Source organism: Triturus cristatus, chromosome 7 (genome assembly GCF_964204655.1).
Source record: "Triturus cristatus chromosome 7, aTriCri1.1, whole genome shotgun sequence".
NCBI lineage: Eukaryota > Metazoa > Chordata > Amphibia > Caudata > Salamandridae > Triturus > Triturus cristatus.
The window spans coordinates 410,823,156-410,846,446 of NC_140590.1; the positions used below are offsets into that span (position 1 = coordinate 410,823,156).

The 23,291-nt window shown below is 46.3% G+C and overlaps 1 protein-coding gene across 1 annotated transcript in view; it reads right to left on the reverse strand.

The window, feature by feature from the left end:
* The window catches only part of LOC146809817 (uncharacterized), a 73,885-nt gene extending 51,065 nt beyond the window's left edge, over nt 1-22,820 (reverse strand). Inside the window, exon 1 of the mRNA XM_085616674.1 lies at nt 22,699-22,820. The gene's annotated coding sequence lies outside the window, so the exon portion shown is untranslated. The remainder of the gene's footprint in view (nt 1-22,698) is intronic.
* Nucleotides 22,821-23,291: the final 471 nt, after the last annotated feature.

Genomic DNA, 23,291 nt, shown 5'->3' on the forward strand with positions numbered 1-23,291 from the left:
CACCAGTTGTTATGCACATCACAAACGATTGAGCCATATTTAACTATAGTTACAAATCAGCATCATCGTTTTCTTCTGGTGAGATTCAGACTGAATCAATTACATTTGCTCCTTGCTGAAACAATGGGATGGAAAAAGCTGTAGGACCTGAATGTATGCACTTGTGATAATTTTTCCACCCAGGACTCAATGCATTTTGTATTATTTTGTGAGCATTTTTTGCACATTCGACACAGGTTCATTTTACCCATTTTAAAAGTCAAAGGTTTTACTCAGGCTAGACCTGCTTTTATATATTTACAAATGTTGACCAATGTTTGGGAAATTTTTAACATAGCTGGCTTTCTGACTGCAGCTGTCAGATTAAGGAGAAATGGAAAGACCGTTAATAATTAGCACTTTTTTTTTCAAACTCATGAAATATTTATGTGCATATTGATGATTTAGATCTGGTTATTTGTATTCTGTGATGAACGGGATTTTGCAATAATTGTAAAAAGATTTACTGTGTTTTTTGTAGTATGCTTTTATGGTTTTAATTAACCGAATAAAGTGAATTTGATCCTCTCCATTGGCCCCTGGTGTTCGGAGAAGCTGCTTACAACTAATCATAAATGTCATGCTGCAGACAGATTTGAGGTGAAATTATTGTCCATCTACTATATCTTTTCAATATCAAAAACTACTAGGTTAGTCAGAAAAAGGATGTCGGTGTGCTATGCCTCTTTTATGCCATCAAATTAAAAAAAGAAAAAAAAACCTTCAAGAGAAGGGTTTCAAATTTGTAGAGATGTATTTGCTCAACCCTCAAGGAGTTCATCGATCAGAAGATCGCTGCAATCATTTGATAAAGATGTTATCTCCCACTTCCCAGCGGATCTTGGCCTGTTTTTGTCCACTCACTTAGGAAACAAACTATTTCCCTCGTCCTTCTATCAAGTCTGGCTCCCAAACAAATCCTTATCCGACAAATATTATGAAGAAGACATTAGACAATATTGCACCGATACTCACAGCCTTGCATAATCAATTACTCTCAGAAGCGATGGTTCTGGAAAGGTGAAATCTGGTAATAGTGCTCCCTTTGTTTAAAAAAAAAAGCCCCTCAGCTAGTCAGTCAGTCCTCTGCAAATAAAGACCACTATGCCGGTTTCCTTTCCCTTTGAAATAGTTTGAAACTAATTTTTATTCAAGTTTTCAGACATTCACGGCCCTTCCCCCAACAATTCAAGAATACAGTGAATGTAGAACACTGAAAAACAAACACCTGTACAATGCACCCTAGCCCCTACCCCACTCATGTTCACAATGAGGATGTGGCCTAACCGCTAGAGCGGTTGACTTTGAAGCTGGGGAACCGTCCTCTAGTCTCGGCAGGGACGCTCAACATCCTGTGATTCTGGGAAAATCACTTAATCTCCACATGCCTCACATAAAATGAATGTGTCCGTCTGTAACGCAACTGGTGCTCATGTAAAGCGATCTGATACCTCGGAGTCTAGTTTGTGCTATATAAACCCCCGCCACCACAAAAAGTCATATAGAAAAAGCCCGGAAACCAAGTTTTTACTGTCTATCAGAAAGCATTGGAACTTACTCCCACCATTTATCTGTGAACAAACAGATTGTGCCACCTTCTGCAAATACATTCCATTCTGTCCACAACACGAGAGGAGCTTTTAGATAGTACTAGGGGTCAGGGGGACAGTAATTTGCACCATGAGGGGAAGAGTGTTCCTCTGCATCTTTGGATAAGTAATGCATTTGCACATGAGGGAGAAAATAAAAGAGCTACTTCTATACTGGGGATACTAAGTGTAGGTCTGCACCAGGGAGAGAAAACGGCAATACATCTGCACTGCTGAGGAAGTTAAGAAAGGGATACAATCCCCGCTATGCCTTAGGCAGTGTGGGATGGAGGGAACCCTTTTACATACACTTTGGGAATGCCCGGCCATAGCTCTGTATTGGAAGGGAATTCTGCGCACGCTCTCCCAGGTGACCAAGGTCCCAACACTCCCAGAGCCACGGAGAGGTCTCCTCAATGTCTGGGAACAGACTGATCACAACAAGACCACGCAACTCTGGGTAACACTGGGACTTATGCTGGCAAAACGCAATATTGCCCAAAAATGGGGATCCAGCCAAACTCCGACCCTCGCCCAGTGGTCCCGAGACATGGACTCCATAATGGTGGTCGAAAAAACTGTCTATATTCACAGAGGCTGCCCCAAGAAATGGACCCGGGTGTGGGGTGGGTGGAATGCATATAGAGGAAATATATGTGAACCCCCGAGCGACACATCAGACTCAGACCTCAGTGACCCTGACTAGGCGAGATATCATTGGTCGATACAAAGTGATTAATAGTGTATTGCGCATCAAAAAGGAGCTCTCTGTTTTTCACCATGTCATGTATGTCCCAAGGCACTCTCACTGGACCTTTACTCTACTGAACCTGATGCAAATGTGTAATGTTTCATGTTTAAACTTCAATAAACATATTTACAAAAAAAAAAAAGAAAGGGATACAAATGCAATGCATTTGGGGGGACGAAGAAGGTGGGCGGAAGGGGAGATTTGAACTTCCAACACGACCAAACACCAAATGCTATGGGGCAGTGACTCGGAGCAGGGGCAGAGGCTACGGCCCTTCAACGAGCAAGGAATTAGTAATATTGCCAATCCGAGTAACCACATAATCACAAAAGATGAGGACTGTCTTATCAAAGGGCTTGGGGTTTGTACCAATGCCAACCAACAATCCCTTCCTTTTGCACACAGATCTGGCACAGTTCTTCAGGAAGATAAAACTCAGGGAGTTCCTCGGTGACAATGAAGAACAACACAACCCCGAGAACAACACTGGACTAAGGAAGAAATCTACGTTCTCACCACCATCACAAGATATACCATGTAATATACAAGCTTTCGAAAAAGCAGTTCTGAATGAGGTGGACAGAATTGATTTCCAAAACACAAAAGGCTTCCAGAATTTGGCGAAAGGAGTGCACTTCAGTCCTTGAAGAATAACAGAGAGCAGGTAATCAAACCAGCCGACAAGGGGGCGCGATCGTGCTCATGAACATGGAAATATACCGAAATGAATGTAATAGACTGTTGAGTGATACCAACAACTATGAGATTTACAACAGTGATCCCACGAACCGTTTTATGAATCTTATCAGAATCATGGTGCATGAAGCTGTTACCAATGACTGGATAACAAAACATGAAGCTGAATTCCTGACTAATGACAATCCCCGGACTCCCAGATTCTACATCCTCCGGTCCCTAAGATTCACAAGGGCAAAACACCACCACCAGGTAGACCAATTGTGTCTGGCATTGGTTCACTGTTGGAAACTTTGTCACAGTTCTGCGATTGGTTTCTCAAACCAATTGTTCAAAAATCGAAATCGTACTTACGTGACACTAAAGATGTCCTATGTCACATGCGAGACCTTGGGATAAATAACGCTGAAGATATATTCATTACCATGGATATTGAGGCGCTTTATACAAGTATTCCGCAGAGACGTACTTTGGCGGTAGTTCAACAGATTCTGCCGAATATGGAATGGATCTACACTACCCCGATACCTTTCATTCTAGAGTGTGCAGAAATTGCCTTAACTGAGAACTTTTTCGACTTCGAAGGTACCATATACCATCAGATCTCGGGTACATCCATGGCAGCACATTTGCGCCGAGCATGACAGGTTTGTATGTACACCAATTTGAAGAGAATTTCATCCTCAACCAGAATAACCCCTATATAGCACAACTGAAGACCTGGAAGCGCTACATAGATGATATCATCATCTGGCGGGGTACAATGGAAGAAGCAATACTATTCACACAATGGATTAACTCTAAAGATGAACACCTGAAATTTACATACTCCATTGATAAAAACCAAGCCATCTTCTTGGACTTGGTTATCTCCATGAGCCCAGAAGGGATACATACCAAAGTACATAACAAGCCCACTGATAAAAACAGCTTACTGTTATATGAGAGCTTTCATCCGAGGGCACTACGACAAAATCTCCCAGTGGGTCAATTCCTCCGGATAAGAAGGAACTGCTCTGATACAGATACTTTCAAAGAACAAGCTAATCAACTGGAGAAGAAACTACTGGATCGGAATTACCCCATGACTAGGGTAAAAAAAAAAAAGGGCCAGGAATAACCACCGAGAGAGCCTCTTAGAAACCACCAATAAAGAAAAAACCATAGGATAGTCTGTATTACTACCTATACTCCAGTATCAAATCGGGTCCAAAACATCATCAGAAACAAATGGTCTATTCTGAACAGTGCCAACCAACATTGGGAAACCCCGCTTTTTGCATTTAAACGCAGCAGAAGCTTACGTGATGATCTGGTCCAGGCACAAACACACCAGAATGAAACCACAGACCAGATCAAACTCTGGGGCCAGTCAAGACCATACGGACACTTCCCATGTGGGAATTGCGTAGCATGCCCCAGACATACACAATCAAAGAAGATGACATTGGGACGGGCAACCCCTGGAGGTTAAAAAACTTCATTAACTGCAACACTGAGGGGATCGTTTACCTTCGGACGTGCCCATGTAACCTCAGAGATGTGGGTATGACCACTAGAAAAATAAAAACCAGAGTGAACGAACATCGCAGCACTATCCGATGCGGTAGATCCAACACCAAACTAACCAAACACTGCTTTGCGGCAAACCATAAAGACACTGACATAAGATGGGTGGTCCTGGAGGTCATGAACAAACGTAAGACGGATCTGACAAAATCCCTCTTTCTAAGAGAACAACGCTGGGTGTTCCGCTTACGTACTTGGGACGCTGGTCTGAATGATGAAATCCGATGGATGCAGATGGGGAGGTAGTAATTTTAACATGCGCCTTGGGTATAAAACCTAAAGGGGATATCCCCTCAGTAAGCTCTGTTAGGAGCCAGACACACCAAATGAATTTACAATTTATTTTTAAATTCTGCACTAGGCCCCAGTATCCCTCTAATATTTTTATACTGGAACAGGGACCCTGTGACCCTTACGCTCTTCCTACATCAGAGCTTGGTGTATTATTACATTATCCTTTCTTCCTTTTTTGTATAAATTACATTATCCTTTAATACCTAGCATTATCATTTAATTTATTTGAAACATCATGGCACCCTTTTCTTGATACACTATATTATCTGTGTATTAATTTTGCCCTGACGTCAGAGACTGATAGTGTATTTATCGAAGGGCAACCACAAACCCTCGTTACACTTGATCGGCCTGACTTCCGGTCTCTCCTTTCCTTGGGACAATGACTTCCTCTACATGCCATGCCCTTCAGAGAGCAGCGTTAGTCAGGCGTTCAATGCACCTTAACGAGAGGACGGCACGGACACCGGATCCCCTTGAAATGCGGAGCATCTTAATGCACGCATATCAGATTGGACAGGCACACCCTTTGGAAGCTGCGCACCAACCGGAGGAGCGATTACCAGACACTCTGGGCGTGCTTCACTGAGGTTGGATTGGACAACGGCTCCTTCGGTAATGCGGAGCAACGCATTACACGGAGGTCAGGCCGGGGCAGGCATCAATTTTGCCGGGTGCATTTCAGACACCGGATGCCACACGGATGGGTCCAATTAATGTTCACAGTAGGCCCCTCTCTGTGTTTTACCAATTAAGGGGACTACTTATACGCTTACCCCACCCGTACTCTTGTGTCATCGGGGAGGAGAGCAGTATACAGCTAGGTGATACCGCGGAGAGCGCACCTTGACGAAGTAAGGCTATGTAGTATGAGTGTATGATGGATGCATGTATAGGAGGGTGTTCACCACGCTCTTCTTTGTTTGTTTTCGGTCAAATCATGCCGCTTAATACTGTTCTACATATGTTTACCTCTCCAGAGTTTGACTACAGGGGCTCTCCTTTACTTCCCCCTCCCATGAAGCACATAGGGTTATGTCTGTAGGTAAGATGTGGGAGATATTCCTCTCCTATATGTTTTTATATTCACTTGTGTATTCACGTATGACAGTCACGTGTAATACACTTGAACCACGCACGCTTAAAATGTGAGTAGTGGCGTTTGCCTTTCTGTTAATGACCTTCATTCCTAATAAGTGCTTAGGATGTGTTGTTTATTCTTTTTTTTACAGGGTACTAAAGACCCCTAAACAGCAGAGAGTGACAAAGGTCACCCCACTGCAGGTTTTTTCTAAACCACAATGTTGGTAAGAGTGGAGCCCTGAATATTTTTAAGTATCTAGGTCCTGATGAATGCAGAGTACCACTGTTGACACAAGGCAGAAACATGTCGACCCAACTCTACACGGCGAGGGGTTAATAACTTCCCCATTTCGCCGTTCACTTGTTTTTATACACCATACAGCCTCCTAGATCATTAAAAAGTAAATGAGGTCACCGTAATGGTTTTTAACTTCACTCACTCACTTCGGGCCCCCACTTTGTTAGAAGTGCATCCCTGTCGTCAGGTGTATGCCCGTCCTCTTATCAAACCGAGTTTTTAGAGGGCGAGGACTGGCCAATGATGAAGCATGACACCAGGTGGTGTGTGAGGCCAGTCCTAAACTTTTTGTGAGATGTCCACACTCACATTCACATAACACTTCTGAGCACACTTTAGGTCATTCTAAATAGTAGCGGCCCCATTTGTGTATAACGAGATTTGAACTTCAGCAGGTTTAGTCTTATAGCCACAGTTAGATGTCAGTGATTAAGTAATGTAACTCACAAAAAGTGATGGGATGCTACTATACACAAAAGGGAAAGAAGGTGTGTGTGTGAGAACAGGGAATCTTTTCTTTTAAAGACGAGAACCCTCACTCACCCGAGGGTGACATGTTTCATCATTGGGTCCCCTCTTGCACACTGCAACCGCAAGGTATACAGTGTGGGCTACAACTCTCAAAAAAATAATATATAAGAGAGGAGCGTGAGGTGTTTTATGAGGATGCCAACTTAGGCAGGGGGAGTAAGGGGCAGAGTGTAAATCAGAAAAAATGTGTATATATAAAACTAACTACTGGGTGACAAAATTCAATTTACTGTTAGTCCCCATCAGCTAGGATTAAAACAAGGTGATATAGGATTGAAATAATATCCTAATTATTAGTGGTCGACTACTCGTTCGCGGCATTCATCAGGACCTCTCAATATTATCACTCTGCTTCAAAAACAATAAATCAATGAAATAAAGACCATACTCAATGATATGGTGGTTGTGACAACAGAACCAGCTGCAGTCCGGTCCAGTGTCTCTAGAGGGTAATATTAATTTACCTCTACCTTTCAAGGAATGATGCCTCAGATCACAGATTACTTTCGTTAACCTGTGTCCTTCCGTTCAGGGCACCAACCGGGGTTTGGTTGGTGCCCTGAACGGAAGGACACAGGTTAACGAAAGTAATCTGTGATCTGAGGCATCATTCCTTGAAAAGTAGAGGTAAATTAATAATACCCTCTAGAGCAGGGTTCCTCATAGTACGGCCCGCGGGCCGCTGGCGGCCCGCCCGGCCTTCATTGGCGGCCCGCGGACCTGGATGCTTAAAGTACACTTCCTTGGAGTAAGCAGGGAAGATGGACGCAGGAGCAAACGTTGCGAATACACTTTAATACGTTTGTGGGTGAATGAATGGATAATGGTGTGTACGGGAGGAGTGTGGGAGAAGTTGCAGTGTATAAGATAAGTGCAATATTGTTCTATTACCTGTTAACAGTACAGACAAAAAAAAAAAAAAAAAAAAAGAACAGATTGGACAGATGGAAACAAACACTAATTACAGTGACAAGTACATTGGAAAAACAACCAAAACTATAAGGTAAGTTCCACACATCTCTGGTAAGTGGACCCTGCTGGCAATATGGTTTTAAAGTCTCTGATAATGTACAGCCACTGTGTATTGGGAGCCAGGAGAAACTAACGGACTGCAGTGAAGGGGAAACCATTTGTTATTAGTGATGAAAGTAGGATGTTAGAGAGCGATTGAAAGTGCAAATTTGTAACTAAGGCTTGGTACGGCCCATTTTTTGGAGAAAGGGGTGTGGGGGGGAACACAATGTAGATTTCCAACGGTCCTAAAGGAAAATGTGACCTTTGCGGAACAAATGAGCAAACAGGCATTTACCACAACACACCCATGTGTTATTCTTACATGAGTGAAGGGCTGATTAGAACTGGAGAGACCCGTAAGAGAATCTCTTGCTCTTACAGAAGGAAAAAATGGACACACCATGAACCTAGTTTTCGTGCACACATTTACCTAAATGCTTTGATAATTAATATTTAATAGGCGCAAATCTTCTGCAAATAATGATCAAGTATTCTCATTGTATTGAGGGACACCTCAGCAATTACAAATATTATCAGAGCGAATCAGAGGTGCACCTCAAGCATTGTTGATCACACATCCTTAACTGATCCTTGAAAACACCATACAAGTCTACCAGCATTATCGTGAGATTTTTTTTGTACGCATTGTGTAATAACCTTGCACGCCTTTGGGCTAGTGTCCCAGGGTGAGTCTATAAAGCTTTACTTCGTTAGTGTTTCCATAAAGCAGGTGAGAGCTTATTCCCACAGAATCCCATGTTTGCAACACCAAGATGAAGGTAATGGTTCATTGGAAGCATCACTGAACTATTAGTTCCTGTTACTTTGCATGGGTGTGGAATCTGGTAAAGTATGTACTTGTTTAAATGTATGGGTGTTCAGTTCCTAAGGTTTTAAGTGGTAGTCAGGTCTCTAGAATAACCTCCAAATGGAGGAAGTGCCCTCACACATCCTACGAGGGGTCATGCTTCATCATTTGGGTGTGCTCCTCGTCAGGACAGCGCTGCAATGCCCGACGGGCACCCGCGAAGGGGCTCTTTGGCAGAGTTCTTTTGATAAACCCGTTTGGTGAGTGAGGGTATGTGAACTGAAGTGAGTAGTGTAGTGGGTGTGATTTAAAATAGGTTTAGGGAGACTCTTATTAAATAAATGTTATTAATACAAGTCGCTAACCTAAATAAAAACAGTGTCACTCGTATTGGAGATAATGATCCTATATTGCATATATACTATTTAGTTTTGGTCAACATGTTTCTTGCCTTATAAGCCCCTAAGGGGTCTATTGGCAATTCATCAGGACCATAAAGGCATATTATCCTTATAGTCTTACACTACTGCAGGGCTGGTGTATTCAATTTGGCAGATTAATCAAGTCGCCAGCCGTGCTATGTCGTACAAGGTTAAGTGTCCCCCCTCACGGGAGACAGAGGGGTAGGCGAAGGGCTACTCACCACGCCACTTCGAATCGTGATTGAGCGGCGCACTCTGAAAAACACCTCTCAGCTTTTGACCTACATAATACAGGGTCTCGAAACGATACAAGGTGACACCTAACCTTTAAAGTCTCTGCAGGGACGCTCAACATCCTGTGATTCTCGGCAAATCACGTAATCTCCCCGTGCCTAAAATAAATGTGACCGATTGTGTGCAACTGGTGCTCATGTAAAGCGCTCCGATACCTTCGGGTCTAGTTCGCACTATTTAATTATTTTATTTATTTGTAAAGCGCAACATTCATCCTGACTGATATCACGGCACTGTCTTGCGGAACACATGGTAGGTTATATTGGGTGCTTTCAGCTGCTCACACTTACGTCACAGGAAAAAGCGGTGTTTTTACTTTTTTCCTGAACGTAACATAGTCCTCAGTAAGACGCAAGTCTTGAGGTAATTCGTTCCAGTGTTTAGCCGCCAGGTATGAGAATGATCGGCCTCCTGCTCTTGCTTTCTTTAGACGTCTGGGCCTGGCTAGTGCTTGGTGTCGTGATCTTAAGCACCTCGTGGGGACGTAAAATTCGATTTTATTCTGGAGAAATCTAGGACCAAGGTTATGCAGTGCCTTGTGAGCATGACTCAGCAGCTTGAATCTTGATCTTTGGCACATAGGTAGCCAGTGGAGCCGTTTCATGCATTTTGCAGCACTTGTAGGCGTGAGAAAAGGTAGTCTGCCATGCCCACATACAGTGCATTTCCATGATGTAATCTGCTGATGAGTAATGCCTGTGTAACCGTACTTCTACATTCTAGTGGGATCCACGGAAAAAACCTTCTTAGGAGCTTTAAAATTGCAAAACCTCTTCCACACAGAACCCGTTCATGATCCTGCATGGACAGGGTGTTGTCGATGGTTATACCCAAGTTTTTTGCGCATTGTTTAGGCGCTGGAGCATCTCCCAAGGATTGTTGCCACCAAGTGGCATCCCAGATTAAGTTAGCTCCTCCGAAAAGCAGTATTTCCGATTTACCTGCGTTTAGCTTAAGGCAGTGTTCGGACATCCATGTTGCCATCTCTGAGAGCCAGTTATTTAACTTAACCCTGGTGTCCTCATGCCTTTCTTCAATGGTTATCATCAGCTGTGTGTCATCCGAATAGGAGCAGATGCTGAAGCCCCATTTCCTACTTATCAATGCCAGAGATGACACATAGGCATTAAAAAGTGTTAGGCTCAGGGAGGCTCCTTGGGGAACACCACAGCTGATTTTTAGGTCTCGCCTGACCCAGCGCATGCGCTGGTCTGGCGAGACTTATTGAGAGGGCTCCAAAAGGTGCTACCAGGCCAGCGTAGAGCTACAGTGCATGTGTACGGGCGCGCGCGCCGCGCTTTACCGCGATTACTTTCACTTTCGCGGCCGCTTTGATGTGCGATCGCGATCACTTTCACTTTCGCGGCCCCACGGCCGCTCTGCATAGCCAATAGGTCTCGCTTTTGGGACCTTATAAGTATTTAGTTATGCAACTGTTGCATGGCTAAACACTTATAAGGTCCCAAAGGCGAGACCTATTGGCTATTCTAATGCTTGTTTTGGTTTCGAGGAGAACTGGCCCATTTGTACCATCTGAGTTCTGTTCCTCAAAAAGGAGTTAAGCCGCTGAAGAGCTTTGGCATGGATACCCCTTTCATAGAGAATTTCCAACAGGAGATTGTGTGAGACCGTGCCGAACGCCGCCGACAGGTCCACTAAGATCAGGGCGACAGCCTTTCCTTGATCAGTCAGTGATCTTATGTCGTCTAGGATGGCTAGGAGAGTGGCCTCTGTACTGTTAGTGGCTCTAAAGCCAGTCTGAGAACAGTCCAGTAGTTCGTTAACCTCCAGATAGTTGGACAGTTGTCTGTTTACCAGCTTTTCTAAGACCTTAGGTATGGGAGCTGAGAGATGGGCCGATAGTTCTCTGGGTTATGAACATTTGTTCCGGCTTTCTTCAGCAGAGGAGTCACTACAGCCTGTTTCCATATTTCTGGAAATACTGCTGTGTCCAGGGATCTATTAAGTAGGTGAGTGACATGTAATCTGGGAGAATATAAAGTGGAGCCATGGGTCGAATGGGGATCCGTGATTTTACTTCCAGCATGGCTATCTCAACCTCTAGTTCTGTAAGAGGGGAGAAGTTGCCCATCTGTATTGCGACCTCTGGATGTGGGGGTAGGTGTTCCCAGTTAGATTTTTTAAATTTTTTTTTAAATTATTTTTCACAATAACAATACAACACCACTCTCTGCGGATTCTCAGCCAATGTGAAAAACTATAATTCTCAAACCATACAATATAAAAAAGAAATCCGAACCACAAAAAAAATGATTCACCACATCCAATCACATTTTCTATGCCAACAATACATCACCCTATGGGATTAGTATATCATCTATTTGTCCTCGTGTAAGCTGCGCCCTTCCTCCTCCCTACACCCTCGATCCCCTTCCTCTGTGCCACGTAGAAGATACAATCGTAGAGGTTCCCAAATGACTCTCGGTCGCGACCGTGTTGGCAGCTCCTCCGCATACGTCTCCAAGTTTTCCCTACAGTATGCCAAGTCCTTTAACCAATGTTCCACTTTCGGCCATATCCTTCCTCCCCACGTGACCGCCACCCTGCGCGCCGCCATCAACAGCGCCAGCCGAACAAATTTCCCTTTCACTCCCCTAATCTGCGGCACACAACACAACAGACAGACAAGCGGGTTGCATTGGAGCTCTACCGCAGTCATGGTCTTCACCTTTTCAACCACCTCTCCCCAGAACTCATACACCTTACCACAGCTCCAGGCAAGATGCAGAAAATCTGCCCCCACCTGTCCACATCGCACACATCTATCCGTCTCACGCAATCCAAACCTGTGTAGGCGTACTGGAGTGTAGAACACTTGATGTAAGAACTTAAAGTGTATTATACGGAGGTTCCCATTTATAATAAGAGTCCCCGTCAGTTCACACACATAGTGCCAGTCTTTTTCTACAATGGGCTGAGTAAGACAGTCATTCCATCTCTCCAGACTTCCATCCGATGCAGACACGCTTTCAGTTCTTATCATTTTATATAGTCGGGATATCATTCTTTTATTGGTGGGGGTGGTAAGAGCATATTGTAAGGACACTAGTGTGGGTGGCTCCTGTGGATATGTGGTGTAGTGTTCCCTGACCGCATATCGCAATCTATGCATTGCAAATCGAAATAACAGGGTTTGATTACTAATGAATCGTAGATCGTCCGGCATGACAAACTGCCCATCCGGGTATAGATCCTGCATTTTGCTTATCCTGCCTCACGAAACAATCTCTACGATGGTTCTTCCTTAGTAACTGACATCGCGGCATGCTGCTCTATGGTCATAGCTGGCGCATATAATGGCAGTTTCCGTGCCAATTGTCCGATCGCGTGCCACGCAGCTATGGTAGTATCCACTGCATTTATTTCAGTTTTCGATGTGCCCCGCATGTGGTGGGTCAGCACACTGCGCAACGGCACTGGACCAGCGTCTCCCTCCTCCACTGCCACATGTGGCGTGAACGCATGCGGTCTCTGCCAATAATATATATATTGAGCCTGAGCGCTCAGATAGTATACATAAAAATCCGGCGCGTCAAACCCTCCCTTGTCATATCCCTTAGTGAGAGTTGTCCATTTAACGCGAGCCTGTCTGCCACTCCAAACCAGCCGCAATAGGACCCTACGAATCTCATGAAAAAACCTCTGTGTGAGCACCACCAGGATGTTGATAAATAAATATAAAAACCGCGGTAAAACCACCATCTTAATGAGTGCGATGCGGTCCGCCAGTGACAACGGCCTGTCCATAATTTTCTCGTATCACTGTGCATGGATCCCTGTGGATCCATACCCCTAAGTATTTAACCGGTTCCGTAGACCACACCAGTGGGTACTCCACATCCGGTCTCCCAGTAGATTCAGTCAGTGGAATTATAACAGACTTGTCCCAGTTCACACAAAGTCCCGACATGCGACCAAATCCAACATATTCCCTAAGCAGTTGTGACAGATATCGAGACGGGTTTCGCACAAACAGCACCATATCGTCCGCGTACAGTGAGATGGCCACTGGACGATAATTAAAATTGAGAGCTGACTCCCTATGTCTCTGCCGAACGACACACGCCAGTGGTTCCAATAAGATTGCAAATAGCAAAGGAGACAGCGGACATCCCTGACGAGTGCCCCTCTCTATGCTAAAAGGTTCAGATGTCAGCCCTCCAACGCGTACCCTAGCCGTAGGTTCCGCATACAGCACAGCTATCCACTGTAAGAATAAAGGTGGGAAACCCATTCGTCGCAAAATAAATCTCATATAAGGCCATTCCACCGAATCGAATGCTTTTGCTGCATCTAGTAATACTGCCGCTGCAGGCAAAGTCGGTTCCAGAACATGAAACATAGAGAATATCGTTCGAAGGTTGTGCGACGTGGACCTCTCCGGTATAAAACCGGACTGGTCCGGTAGCACCAAACCCGACATCAAGGGCTGTAGCCTGATCGCTAGAATTTTAGCCAATATTTTAGCGTCTATATTGATCAAGGACAGCGGTCGGTAGGAATCACATTTGTCCGGAGGCTTATCTTTCTTCAGGAGGGCTATTACCAGTGCCTGCCTCAGTGATGCCGGCATTTTCCCCGACTCATGCGCTTCAGCGTACATTTCAAGCAGATATGGGACAATTAAGTCCGCATACTGCTTGTAGAACTCCACCGTAAACCCATCCGGCCCCGGTGCTTTGCCATTAGCCAATGCCACTATTGCAGCTTTAACTTCCTGTTCATTTATATGCACACAAAGATATGCCCTCTGAGTGTCCGATAACCAGGCACACGCCACATTCTCAAGATACTCCTCCATTTCCGCCTTTGTCACACTTCCTCTGGAAGTGTAGAGATCCGAATAGAATTCCCGAAATTGTTCAGCGATGGCCGCCGGATGATGGTGTGCCCCCCCGTGCATCCAGGATTATAGCAATATGCCGTTTCTCGCCCAGTTCTTTGATCTTAGACGCCAGCATGCGTCCAGTACGGCCACCCTCCCCATACCGGCATTCCGCATGCCTCCGAGATAGATACTGTACTGATACATACCCCTCTTAGCGTGACCTTAAAGGCCTCCCATAATGTCGAGACCGTGTCCACCGTACCTTTATTAGTGTCAAAATATTCCACAATAGCCTCCCTTACTGTGGCCTCGTATATTGGGTCAAGTAAGGCTTCCAAGCGAAACCGACACGTAAAGGGTCGACGTAACGCAGTCGGGATCTCCAAATCTAATCGCACCGGGTTATGATCAGACAGCGTGCGCGCCAGGATCTCCACCTCCCGTACCCATTCCATGGTTTCTGCTCCTAACAACCAGTAGTCAAGTCTTGACCAACTTCCGTGCGATGGGGTCGCATGTGTTCCCCCTTTTCTTAAAGGGTTTCTGACACGCCACACATCTCGCAGCCCAAATTCCTCCATGGCCCCAACCACACTTCTAGCAACCTTGGGGGTTCGATGAGTTATGGGATTGGACTTATCCATTTCAGGATTCAGATAGATGTTCAGATCTCCGCCCCATAATATAGCAGCCTCCGACCATTCTCTCAGCACTCCATACATTTGAGAAAAACAGACAAGGTCGTCTGTGATAGGGCGATACATATTTATAATCGTGACTAGTGTCCCCCCCAACTTGCCCTGTGTCATAGCGCACCGCCCCCCCTCATCAACATAGTTGCGAATCGCATGAAAATCTACTCCTCTTTTAATCAAGATCAGGGTACCCCTTGCGTACGATGAGAATGAGGCTGCTAACTTGAACCCTGCCCACCTCCCCGCAATGCCATGTTCTGTTTTCGTGGTCAGATGCGTTTCCTGTAGTAAGGCTATTTGCACCGAATGACGGTCCAAGTAGGCTAGCACCTGACGTACCTTTCTGGGAGAATTAAGTCCTCTCACATTCCAGGTTAACATTCGATATCTCTCACCCATCTCAAGTCCGTACAATGCCCAAATCTTCCAGCCATACATCAGTCAGCCCTTGAAGTGCGCAGCCCATCTCCAAATCAGTTATTCCGGCCCAGTGTGCCTTATACTTTCCAAGAGAACACAATGTGGTGAATGTAACTGAAACATAAAACAAAAACCCCCTTCCTGCCAAACCCCACCCTCCACCCACTCCAACCTCCCAATCAGGTCGAGTCCATTCCCTTCCCTTCCCTTCATTCCCACATACCCGTAATACCCATTCACTCAACGTTCGGGGCGCACCCTCCAGGGGGAGAGGTCCGGCCGCGATTACCCGCACTATAGTGCGGTTGCCAGATTGTAACTATAGTTCCCATCCGTGCCTACTCAGCTCTGCCAATCTTTCACAACACCACCGCCACCCAATGTCTCTTGGTTCTGACCTTCCCAAAACACAGCACTACTATCCCCAAATTCTACAGCCCTCCAGCGCACATGTAGCAGTCTCGAGCTAGGCAACTATCTTATGTCAACAGTCCCCCCAGGCACAAGTTTATCCTATCCCACAGTCCCCAATTAGGGGACGTATGACAGTGCATTTATTAATCCGTTTCTTCAAGGCCGGATGACCCATCTGCGCCTCTCTTCATACTCTGCTGCTGTCTTGATTTACAAATATGTTTTGTGAACTTCAGCGCCGACTTTGCATCCGTGAAAAAGTGTGCCTGCTCCTCATGTGTTATCTTTAGCTTGGCCGGATAGAGCATTGCATACTGCACCGAGGCAGCCTGTACAAACTCCCTTCTAGCCATCTGTACTGCCGGGGTGTAGTCAGGAAAGAAAGACAGCGTGTCTCCTTTATATGTGACCGGTGCCTTAGATCTGGCCTCCCTCAGGATAGCGTCCCTGTCAGCGTAGTTTAGAAGGCGTGCGATAATCGGGCGAGGCGGAGCGCCCGGTTTAGGTCCCAGTGACCGATGTGCCCTTTCCACTATCATCATTGGGGACAACACTGGACCGAACAAGTCTCGCAATAGCGTGTCTATGAATGTCCCCATTCTGGAAATGGCTGTGGTCTCCAGAAGCCCAATAATGCGCAGATGGTTTCGCCTAGAGCGCGCTTTTAAGTCCTCATTTTTTGCTCTGATGACCTCCAGTACCTTTTCCATCTGCAGCAGCTGAGTCCGCGACTCAGCCTGTGAATCCTGCGTATCCGATAGTCTGTTTTCCAGGCCATCTAGTCTGAGCTCGTGCTTATCCACTTTTTTTTCCACCACATCTAGCCCAGTCGCAAGCGCATCAATTTTACTGTCTATCGACTTCCTCCCTGCCCGAAGTTCAAGCAGAATGGCTCTGTTGTCGTCTTCCACTTCTCCTTCCGACCCCTGGGCGCCATGACCTCCAGTCTGGTCTCCTGTTCCCTCGCCAGTGCGGGTAGCACGTTTGCCCTCAAAATGCAGTTTAGCTTGTTTAGGCTCGCTCTTCCCCATGGCGACGTATGCAGAAGTACTGCTCCGTGCGGGAAGCTAACCCAACTCTCCAGTGACAATGACATTCACCTCCTCAGAAGCCGGCGTCTCCTCTTCCGCTAAAGCACACTCACTCACCACCTTACTGGAGGTCTAAGTAGGCTCCAGGCCATGTAACAGCAAAGTGATTAGTCGCTCTAGGCAGATCACACCCAAGTCACCGGTGTTTTCCCTCTATCCACAGCGAGTTCAGTCAGCCCAGCTTCTATCTCCGCTAAAACTTGCCATAAGTGCGCTTATAATCAGTCCCAGGCACGTAGCTCATCTCTGTCGGCCCGAGCAGTTTCACCAGACGAGGGAGAGCCCCCGCCGCGCCAATAGCAGCGTCGCCACCTGCTCCCAGCGATGTGAGAGCCCCGCACAGCGCCACGCACCAACCGTCCCGCAACCTTGCAGGCCGGTCCGCGCAAGCACTCCCGCAGGGGCCTCCCGCGCCACCAGGCCCCAAGCCAGCAGTCTCCTCTAGCGCAACGGGGAGGGCGTCGCGCTCCCGTGCCAACCGCCGCCGGGCAGCTCCGATCTCGGCCCCCTGTCCTCGCACACCCTCTATACTGGGGCAGGCCAGCCGGGTCTCGCCACCCAGACGACACCAGGCCCAGAGCACACACACCTCCCACTCACCTCTGCTCCGGCAATTGCCTGCTACCGCCTTCCGCCTCCGGGGCAGTGCCACACTCCGTCGCCAGTCTCCGACCCTCAAGGCGGCAGCTTCGTGAATCCCGCACTCCTCACCCTGGGGTCCGCCTCGCCGTCACCAAACGATCCGACTGCCGGGCAGTCCACCACCGCCCTCGCTCGTAGCTGTTCCGATCTCTTTTTTTTTTGCGATGTTCCCCGCTCCGATCTCCACAAGAGTCCACCTTTGCCACGGTGATCAAGCTCAGCACACTTTAGCCGCCACTATCCCTTCGCACTATCCGTGATGCAATTCTGAGACTCGGTCCGCTCCCGGCAGCCGCTCGCTCCGCTAACCCAGCGCGTCTCAGGTCGGCGCCATCTTTTCAGCGGTCCCCTTCAACCCAAGACGACTCGAAGGAGCAAAGCACACCTCACCTGCCGGCAATTCTGGTACGCCGCTTTTCGCTCCACATGTAGGGACAGTGTCTCGTGTATTTTTCTGGCAGCCACGGATGTCAGTTAAGGATGGTATTAGCCGGATCGGGAATCTAGCCGGCAGAGCTCCTCACTAGGCAGCCATTTCGCCTCGCGCCGAAGCCACGCCCCCAGGTGTTCCCAGTTAGTTACGGCTAAGGAAGAGTTGGTGTCAAATGAGGAATACATTTTGCTGATCTTATCAGCGAAAAATACGCTGATCTTTTCACAATTTCCCTCTGAAGGAGACAAAGTTTGAGACAAGCTGGCTGGTTTGCAGAGCTCCTTCACTACTCTGAATAATTCTTTGGCCGAGTTGCAATTCTCGTGTATCTGTTGTACAAAGCAAGTCTTCTTTGCTTTCTTGATGGCATTATTATAGATCCTAATTCATTAATTAATTAATTTAGCCCTATATCTTGTTCTGTCTGTTTCCTGTTTAGAATCGCCTCCAGGAGTGTTCTAATGATTTACACTTCCTTTTCAGTATCCTGAGATCCTGTGAGTACCACTTCTCAGATAGAGGCTTATTTGTTAGTTTAGGTTTAAGTTTGGGAGCAAAGGTATCTAGAGTATTGGTGATCTCAGCTTCAAGTTTTATTGCTTCCGCATTCGCTGGAAGAGTATCTTGAGTGGTTAGGTTATCTGGGGAAAAGTGGGCCTGGAACAGGTCCTGAGTGACCAGTTTCCAGGCTCTGTTTGACACTCATAAAATCTTGAGGGGTTTGGTTGCATTCGCCGTCAGGTTGAGTGTAAAAGATATGAGTGAGTGGTCTGTCCAAGATACGGGAGTGATCTCCTGGATACTTGTTTACTCTGTGTAGGAAAATAATAGGTCTAGAGTATGCCCGGCACAATGTGTGGGGCCTTTGACCCATTGCTTGAGCTGGAGAATCTGCATATCTCTTTCGAGGTGCCTTGCTGCGGTACTGTGTGCTTCTTTAAAGTGTACTATAACTAGGTAATGTTTATATTTCTGGCATAAAGGGAAAAGTTGAGTAAAATGTTTAGCACTCAGTTTGGTTTGGTGGCCTGGAGGGTTATAGATTACTGCTCCCCCAAGCAAAGTGTGGCCTTCACTGGATACCTGAAACGTTAGTACTTCATGCTCTCCAAATGGCACCACTTCAGGGTTGAGACAGTCGAGATGGTCTTTGAACAAGACAGCCAGCCCCCCTCCGTCTCTGCCTATCTTGTTTCAGTATTTTATATTTGGGGGGGTAGGGCGTTGGCGATATCAGGGAGGTTGTTATCGCCCAACCATGTTTCAGTTATGAAAACCAGGTCGGGATTTCTCTCATTTAAGGTGTCCCAGATATCGGAAGTATGTCTAGGTATCGACCTGGCATTAAAATATAAACATCTAAGTGTTTGCTGATCGTTTGTCTCTGTGTAGGAACGGTCAGAAAACGTTAAACTATGCCACTTACAGCCACGGCAGGAAAACGGGCCATCAGTGTTTCCTGGATGGGCTTTTATGCACTGTGTTTTATTATATCTCAGATTTAGGGATATCGCTAACAAAGACTCCCTTGAATAGTGTTCTAAGGTGCTTATGGGTGTCTCGGCAGGGTTGAGGAGAGCACGGGTTGTGGCCCCTGGTCCCAGCCGGGCTTGCCTTAGGCGTACCACCGGCGCGTCAGCGGCACGCCCGCTGCGCGCGTCCACTGTGCTAACACTGACACATTGGTCCTATGTAGGGGGAAGCGCGGGAAAGTTCCTCGGCCCCCTCCTGGACCGGAAGTGCCTCACCGGAGTCCCTGATGCTGCCTGCCCTGCCCTCCACACAAACGGCACACAGCCGCGATGGACCGGGGCGGGGAAACCAGGTGCAGCGTGAAGTCAGATGAGGGAGTGAGGGCTAAAAATATGTAAGTGCAAAGAGCAAAATAAAATCAGAATGTGCAGAGCTTAAAATAAGTTTTAAAAGATTAAGAATAGTAATACATTTATTTAAAAATGCCGATTTAGTTAAAACAGTTCAGTTCAAATCTTTGTACGATGCAAAATGAGCAGCGCTGACAGTGTACTACCGCCCGGCAGCCATTCCAGATTCCGCATTATATAACACTGAAAAAAAATAAAACATTTTGAGGCATGCTACATTGACAAAGCATTTTTTTATATTACTGCTGATCAAGATTCCTGTTGACAATCTTACACGGGCTGACCCCCAACGTAATCTTGTCTGCCATGGTCACTAATAAAATACAACGTTACTAGAAGCTTGGGGTGATTTTCACTGAATATAAATGGCTCTTACTAAAGAACAGATTAGAAACCCAAGGTTTATTGCGATTATGGAGTTGTACTTAAGGAACAACGTTTCTTTTTCAGAGACTCTAGGAAGAAGCAATGCGACCAGCAGGGACTGCCCGGAAGCCTCTACATTAGTGAAATGATGATAATGATCCATTAAGGCTCATTATCCAAACCCCCATTCCAGCTGTTATCTAGACTAATGAGTTTACCCAATTTTATAGACCGTAAAAAACAATACTAATGGGGTGGGGAGTGGACGCAGTTTGTACTGGAAGTAGGCTGCACTTGGAGGAAGGGAGAGGTCCTTGGAGGGCAAGCTGCTCCTGGACGGAGCGGCAAGGAAATCAGGCTGCACCTAAGGATGGGGAAGAGCAGTCCATATGGTTGGGAGTAAAGTAGTCTACACCTACAGCAGGAGGTCAGGACAGTATTTATCCAGAGGAGAAAGTTATGAACAGTCATCCCTGCCAAATATCACACATCAGGGGTTAGGCTAACGCATTTTAACGTGATTTCCACATAACCGCACAAAAATGCATTAGTCACACACTTTGTGCCAGGCGTGTCCAAAGAGCCTGGACCTCTATCTAAGCAGCATGCGCTGCCAGTGCATGCGTTCTGTGCTGCCTTAATACCAGCTCTGCTGTGTCAAATAACTAATTCGAACACTACAATATATTGGGGCTGCATGGTTCAACCCGGGTCTTTAGTTACCAGTGTGACGAAGCACGTTGTTTGTCAGCACCACCTGTGGAATATAAAATCGGGACGACCCGCCAGTAACCTCACGAGGGTCCAGGGGTGGCACCTTGCCTGTTTGTTCTTTACCAGCAAGGTGCCACCCCACTGTTGTCACGCAGTATAGCTGATTGGCTCCAGGAGACACTGAGGGAGCGGGCAACAGCATTAATTTTCCCTGCTGTGAAAGCAGTCCCTTCCTAAAGTATAGATGTCACTATCACAGGTCAGTGAGCGTGCAGACTTTCTTTGGCTGTTTGAGGACCTGTTAGGTCTGGTTCACAGCACTGGGTTTTACTGTCGATTCCTCTCATACAATTACTAAACCTTGCCTGGTGCTTATATAAAGGAGCCCTTATCTTGTAAATAACCTATACAGTGGAGTTGGGATGGCAGCAGCTTTCTTTTTCTTTAAGACGCCAGCTGCCAGTGCAGTCCCTGAAAGATAGATCACATGACAAGTCAGTATGTGGGCTGATTTTTTGGGCTGTTCAAGGGCCTAGTGCACCAGGCTTTGCCATTGATTTCCCCGATATCACATTACCAGCAGTACGCTTAGTTAGATGCATGCAGTCTTCTATTACTGCAACAAAAACTGGGAGAGTGATCTAGTGGATTACCAACCTCAGGTACTCAACTACCATATACTCACCTGGGCCCATAAACTCACACACATTCACATAGGCTAGTAAATCCCACTGGGGTGAAGTTATCTTTAGGGCTTCACATTGTTCAAAATGTAATTTTTTCCCCCCATAGTTTTATATAGCACAAACGTGACCCGAAGCTATCAGAGCGATTTACATGAACACCAGTTGCTTTACACAAGGACACATTCATTTTTGTTAGGCATTGGGAGATTAATTGATTTGCCCAGAATCAAGGGATTTTGAGCGTCATTGCCGAGACTCGAAAGCGGTTCCCCAGTTTGAGGTCGACCGCCCTAGCCGTTTGACCACATCCTCTCACCATTTCTGTTATTAGCTCATTCAATGCACTTCATTGCATGGCTTTAATGGCGAGAGAAAGTATCACACATTTGGCAGCTAAATGTCACTCATGAGTGCATTGGAGCCATTGAAAAGTCACACATAAGCAATCTGAAAACATGGCAGATGAGGGGGGAGACGTATGCTATACCTGGAGGGAGGCTGCACCTAGGTGAGAAGGGGTCAAGCTGCACCTGTATTTGGAGGCGGGGAGTCAAACAACACCTGGAGATGGGGGCACGCAGTCTGCCTTTTGTTCCAGGAGGCTCTGCTCTGACACATTCGGGGATTTACCGTCTCTCCAGGACTGAGTTGCGCAGGTACATTACTATACTTATATTGCTTTGGGAGAGATGGTAGGATCTGCTACAGGGAAACACACAACTTTTTCCCGTTACCGTCCAAGCTGGTAGTACCTGTGACAAGTTTTTTTTTTTTAAACTCACGCAATACGATCTTACTTCTTAGCCACACCCAGAATCGCATCAGGGTAAAGGAGGATGGGAATGTACTAGCTTATCCCACTGATGTATTCACCTGGGAAGAAATGACCCCTGATGCGATTTACCCACCCCACGAGCAGCAAAGATAGACCCCCCCAATGATAAAGGATCACACTACACCATGTTTTCCAAGTCTGTGCACATGGGTGGGTCTGGTGCGAGTGGTTGTTATGCACCAAAGCGTTCAGTCTGAAGATAAATGCGTCTGAGTGCCTCTTCCCTTGAGTTTCGGATAATGACTTTTCTGTGTTAGCCACACATGGTCGCAGTCCACTCACCTTCTAAGAGACGTCCTTAAACCTCTGACGGCCCCAGCTCCAAGAAACACCCAAAACACATATCCCCAAACAGCGGTGGCACTGCGCAAGTACAAAAGACCCTGTAAGCGCACCCGAAAGACGTCACGGATGGTATACTGTGCGCATGCGTCCCAAATTGCTTCCATATCGGTGGCATAAAAATAGCATGTCTTCGAGGCTTTTCTTTTATTTGTAACGCGACCATACTCTTCATTGGTTTTAATTATGAGGTTTAAAGAATTGGATGCACCTTATAAAATTACTTTTTGTTTTTTTCACGCTAAATACTCATGCTTAATCTTAGAAGGCTTCCCTGAATGATTTTATAAAACAGATGAAATAGTGCGCCGCCTGCTTTGCCAGTAGATGGCGCTGTTTTATCTGTTCTTGCAGCAGAGAAAACTTTGAACCAGTGACGTTAGTAATTGTAGGAACTGCATATACTAAAATCTACTATAAATTCTAACACACGTTGATGCATACAGGATCGAACTGGCCTATAGGGCAAAAAGGCAGTGTCCAAAGGGCTTGTCTGTCAGCGCAGCAGGCGGGCCACAGTTTCAGCGGCTGTG